Genomic DNA, 6504 nt, shown 5'->3' on the forward strand with positions numbered 1-6504 from the left:
GGAATAAAATTTAAAGGGAAAATGTTTAAATTATCTTCTCAAGACCAGTAGTATATTCTGGCTGAAAGAATCTCCATATCATTCAACCACTTGATCAAACAGCATTTATTGAGCACCTGCTAAGCCTGGCAATATGATAGGCACTGGGAAAATGAGATAAAACCACAGTCTTATGTTCAAAGATCACATAATGTGGGGTAGAGGAGGATAAGTATATTTAGACCCTCAGAATACAGTATACAGGTGCTATAAGGGACAAGGGAATGGAGAGGGAGAATGTAAACCCTCATTGATGTAGGAATTAAAAACAAATTATTTAGGCAGAGAGAGAGAGTAAGGAAGTTCTTGGTAAGGTTTTCGTTTTAATAAAAACCAGCCCCAAAATCATTTCTTTTCTAACAAAAAGTAGCCTGAAAAATCAAGCTGCAGACATAGATAAGCAAGCTGGAAGCTTGCACAGGTGAATGCTGGCAGCTGTGATAATAGGAAAAGGCTACCTGAGGGCTAGGCATGCTCAGCATGGCAGCTCCACCTTCCCTTTTCTTCTTTTTTTAACTTTAAGTTCTGGGGTACATGTGCAGATCTTGCAAGATTGTTACATAGGTATACACATGCCATGGTGGTTTGCTGCCTCCATCCCCCTGTTACCTACATTTGGTTTTTCTTCTAATATTATCCCTCCCCAATCTCCCTTCCCCCTGCAATCCCTCAACAGACCCCAGTGTGTGATGTTCCCCTCGTGTCCATGTGTTCTCATTGTTCAACACTCACTTATAAGTAAGAACATGTGGTGTTTGATTTTCTGTTCTTGTGTCAGTTTGCTGAGAATGATGGTTTCCAGATTCATCCATGTTCCTGCAAAGGACACGAACTCATCCTTTTTTTATGGCTGCATAGTATTCCATGGTGTATATGTACCACATTTTCTTTATCCAGTCTATCTTTGATGGCGTTTTGGGTTGGTTCCAAGTCTTTGCTATTGTAAACAGTGCTGCATGAACAGACGTGTGTATGTATCTTTATAATAGAATGATTTATAATCCTTTGGGTGTATATCCGGTAATGGGATTGCTGGATCAAATGCTATTTCTATTTCTAGATCCTTGAGGAATTGCCACACTGTCTTCCACAATGGTTGAACTAATTTACACTCCCACCAAAAGTGTAAAAGTGTTCCGATTTCTCCATATCCTCTCCAGCATCTGTTGTCTCCAGATTTTTTAATGATTGCCATTCTAACTGGTATGAGATGGTATCTCAGTGTATTTTTGATTTGCATTTCTCTAATGACCAGCGATGATGGGCATTTTTTCATATATTTGTTGGCTGCATAAATGTCTTCTTTTTAAAAGTGTCTGTTCATATCCTTCTCCTCCTTTTTTATGAGGTTGTTTTTTTCTTGTATATTTGTTTTAGTTCGTTGTAGATTCTGGATATTAGCCCTTTGTCAGAAGGGTAGCTTGCAAAAATTTCTTCCCATTATGTTGGTTGCTGGTTCACTCTAATGATTGTTTCTTTTGCTGTGCAGAAGCTCTTAAGTTTAATCAGATCCCATTTGTCTGTTTTGGCTTTTGTTGCCATTGCTTTTGGTGTTTTAGTCATGAAGTCCTTGCCTATGCCTTTGTCCTGAATGGTATTGCCTGGTTTTCTTCCCTTTTCTTTGTCAACCACATGAACTGTAAAGGACAACATGGTGCCAGCCAGGTAGAAAATCCATTTGCATAATAAAAGACTAGGGTATAGTGGTCAGCTTCTTCTCCTGTTATGTAAACATCACACCTGGTCCAACCAATCTTTGGGCCCTATGTAAATCAGACATCACCTCCTCAAGCCAGTCTATAAAACCGATGTTCTTCACTACAGGACCAGAAGACCCACTTAGGTGCCCCTCTCTCTCAGCAGGAGATTCTCTTTTCCTTTTCTTTTGCCTGTTAAACCTCCACCCTTAAACCCACTTCTTGTGTGTCTGTGTCCTCAATTTCCTGGCGTGAGAGAATGAACCTCAGGTATTTACCCCAGACAATGACTCTACTTCATCATGGTGGTCCCAGAAAGATTACACTGAAGAAGGATCATAAGCTAAATCTGGAAGGATGAATCAGCACAGTCATTATTATCATCACTGAAAAAATATGATTGGGTTTGAACTTTGGAGCTTTTATTCAGAAGGAAAAGAAATGTTTTTCAAATAAAGTTATAGGATAATTTTTGCATATGTCTTACCTAAGATATCTCATGGAACTTTTTACTTCAATTATATTTAAGACTTAAAATGTCAGAATGTTTCACGTTTTGTGTTCACGTCATAGTTTTTGGCATGCAACTTATGCTCAATTAAGGTAAAATGTGCATACAGTGAAATGTACACATCTGTCCAGGCACTGTGACACATGCCTGTAATCCCAACATTTTGGGAGACTAAGGTGGGGGAATTGCTTGAGCCCAGGAGTTGGAGACGAGCCTGATCAACATGATGAGACCCTCTCTCTACAAAAAATACAAAAATTAGCTGGGCGGGGGTGGTAATGTGTGCCTGTAGTCCCAGCAACTCAGGAGACTGAGGTAGGAGTATCACTTGAATCTGGGAGTTCAAGGCTACAGTAAGCTGTGATTGTGCCTTTGTACTTCAGCCTTGGTGACAGAGTGAGATCCTGTCTCAAAAAAAAAGTACATATCTTAAGGGCAAAATTTTATGGATTTACCAAACGATACACCCTTGTAACTACCACAAAAAGTTTATGATATGGAATTTTTTTCATCATTCCCGAGAGTTCTCTTATGTTCTCTTTCAGTTGACATTCTACATAGGCAACCACTGACCTGGTTTCTATCACCACGGAGTTTTCCCTATTCTATTTCTTTAACAAAGACAGGACTATTCAGATTTTCTATTTCTTCTTGTGTCAGATTTTTATATGTTGTGTTTTTCAAGAAATGTGTCCAATTTATCTAAGTTGTTGAATTTATTGGCATAATGTTAAGCACAATATTTCCTTATTATTCTATTAATAGCTATATGATCTGTTGCATAAAATGTAAGCATATACTTACCATAAATCCTGCCTTAAGCAAATTATAGGCTGTGAGGCACATAGCATTCTTGCCTTTCCCAGAGGGGCCCACCTATGTTGTTTTACACATTCTTTCTGAAGAAGTATACCTACGCTTTCCTTATGGCATATTAGCCCTGGGTCGGTGGGGGAGGTAAAAGTGTTGGGATTCACCATCTCATCTCGTGGCTGCCACAGACATGGCTTCTGTTCATAAGTTCCTATTAAATGTTTCTTTCTGAAAAAATTTATCAGCCTCTTCCTTCAACATCTCAGCTACCTTAATCTGGGGGGCGAGTAGGTTTGCATAGAGCTGTTCTCTATGGAACATCTACAAATTTTGATTTTTCAAATTATTATTCAGGTTAAACTATCTCCTAGATTTACCATGATTTCTTTTTTAACTCATCAGTTATTTAGAACTGTATCATGTGATTTCCAAATATTTGGGAGTTTTAAGATATCTTATTGTTATTGATTTCTAATTTCATTCTGTTATGTTTGGAGAGCATATTCTGTATTTTTCAACCCTTTGAAATTTATTAAGCCACATTTTATATTTCAGAATGAGACCTATCTTGGTAATTATTCCACGTGCACTTGAAAATCGTGTTTATTCTGCAGATGCTAGGTGAAGTATTCTTTATATATCAGTTAGGTTAAGTTGGTTGATAGTGTTCAATTATATTCATATATTTATGTCTAGTTCTATCAATTACAGATATGTGAATTAAAAATGTTCAACTATGATGATAGATTTGTGTATTTGTTCCTTCAGTTTTTTTTTTTTTTTTTTTTTTGACAGTCTCACTCTGTCACCCAGGCTGGAGTGTAGTGGCACCATCACAGCTCACTGCAGCCTTGACCTCTTGGGATCAAATGATCCTCCTGCCCCAGCCTCTTGAGCACCTGAGACTACAGATGCCCACCACCATGCCCACCTAATTTTATAATTTTTTTGTAGAGATAGGATCTCACTATGTTGCCCAGGCTGGTCTCACAATCCTGGGCTTGAGGATTCCTCCCACCTTGGCCTCCCAAAGTTCTGGGATTACAGGCATGAGCCACTGTGCTGGGCCTGTTCCTTTAATTTTCATATCTTGCTTCTTATACTTGAAGCTTTTTAATCACGTAAACATTTTTTTTTTATATCTTCATGATGAAATGACCATTTTCATTAAGAAATGTCACTCTTCAACTTTGATAATTCTTTTTGACTTGAAGTTTGTTTTGTATAATAATAGTATATCAATACCAGGTTTCTTAGATTTGCTTTGCCTATGTTTTCCCTTCCTTTTATTTTCAACCTATCTGGATCTTTAAAATGCATTGCATCTCATGCCAAAGCACTTACTTGAATCTTGCTTTTTATTCATCCTTGCAGCCTTTTTCTTTTCTTTGGATTGTTTAGTTCATTTATATTTAATGTAATTATTGATATGGTAGGATTTAAGTCTATCACCTTGCTATTTGTTTTCTGCTTGTCTCTTGTTTTTCATTTCCTCCTTCATGGCTTTATTTTGGTTTATACAATGTTTTTAGTACTCTATTCTAATTCATCTATTGATTATAAAGTTATGTGTCTGTATATTTTTATTTTTTCATGGATGTTCTAGGGATGCTCCAACTAAATGTTCTTTAGCAGTGACAATGTTCTGTTTCTTTCCAATATGGTAGACACTGGCTACATGTGACTATTGATACCTTGAAATATGGCTAGTGCCACTGAAGGCTCAAGTTTAAATTTTACTTATTTTAAATTAATTTAAGTTTAAATTTAGTCACTTGTGGTTAGTGACTACCATAGTAGTCAGCACATCTTTGACAGCCTATGTGGAGTTAATATTGTGCTACTTCATGTGAAATGTAAGAATCTTACAATAGTACAATTTGTCAACTCTGTCCTTTTTTTCTTTTTCCAAAAACATTGCTGAAAATAAAACATACACACACACAAAACCCTCTGTCCTTTTTTGTTTTCGTTGTCATATATTTTACTTCTACACAAGTTGAGAGTCCTACAATATATTTGTCTTTAATAGTCTGTTGTTTTTTAAAAAATAATAAGAAAAAATTCCTCATATTTACACATCTACTTGCCATTTCTGGTGCTATTTATTACTTTCTGTAGTTTAGATTTCCCTCTGCTATCATTTTCCATCATCCCCCAAAATTCTTCTGTTAGAATTTCGTATAGTTTACAATGAATCCTCCCAGTATCTGTTAATCAGAAAATGTCTATTTTGTTTCTAGTTTTGAAAAATGTTAGAATTCTGGCCAGTTGTGGAGGCTCACGCTTGTAATCCCAGCACTTTGGAAGGCCAAGGCAGGAGGATTGCTTGAGCTCAGGAGTTCAAGAACAGTTTGGGCAACATAGTTGAGACCCCATCTCTACAAAAAAAGAAAAAAAATTAGTTGGACATAGTGGTGTACATTTGTAGTTCCAGCTAATTGGAAGGCTGAGGTGAGAGGATCACTTGAACTTAGGAGGTTGAGGATGCAGTGAGCTGTGATTGTGTCATTTTGCTCCAGCCTAGGTGACTGAGCCAGACACAATCTCGGGGAAAAAAAAAAAAAAAAAAAAAAGCTGGGCGATCTATTCTTTCAGTACTTTAATGACATCATTCCATTTCTTTTGGCCTCCATTGTTTCTAGTGATTCATAGCATTGTTCCCTTTATGTCATTGACTTTTTTTCTCTACTTCAACATTTATTCCATATTTTTTGTTTTTAACCTTTCACTACAGTGTAACTGGTGTGTTTTCTTTCTCTATCTTATTTTTTGTATTTATTCTGCTTGGAGTTTGTTGATTCTTCAATTTGCAGGCTTATGTTTTCCACCAAATTAGAGAAATTTCAGCCAATTAAAAAAAAATGCACTCTACCTATTTTCTATTTCCTTTCTATTAGTGAGACTCTAATTATTATTATTTTTTATTTTAGTGATGGGGTCTCGCTCTGTTGCCCAGGCTGTAGCATAGTGGTACAATCAGAACTCACTGCAGCCTTAACCTCAAGGCTCAAGTGATCCTCTCACCTCAACCCCCGCAAGAAGCTAGGACTATAGGTATGTGCCACCATGTCCAGCTATTTTTTCTTTTTTTGGTAGAGATGGGGCCCTCACTATGTTGCTCAGGCTGGTCTTGAACTCTTGGGCTCAAGTGATCTTCCTGCCTCAGCCTCCCAAAGTGCTGGAATTACAGGTGTGAGCCACCACACTCAGGCTTGTGACTCCAATTATATATATACTGACTACTTAGGGTTGCTCCATAGTTCACTGAAGCTGTTTATGTATTTTTTCCAATCTTTTTCTTCCTGTTATTAAATTATATAATTTCTATTGATCTCTCTTAGAGATAATTGACCCATCCTTTTGCCATCTCCAAACTGCTCCAACCATTGAATAAATTTTACATTTCAGATATTTACTTTTATTTCTTTTTCTCTTTTCTTT

The sequence above is a fragment of the Cebus imitator genome, unplaced genomic scaffold (assembly GCF_001604975.1).
Source record: "Cebus imitator isolate Cc_AM_T3 unplaced genomic scaffold, Cebus_imitator-1.0 Scaffold83, whole genome shotgun sequence".
NCBI lineage: Eukaryota > Metazoa > Chordata > Mammalia > Primates > Cebidae > Cebus > Cebus imitator.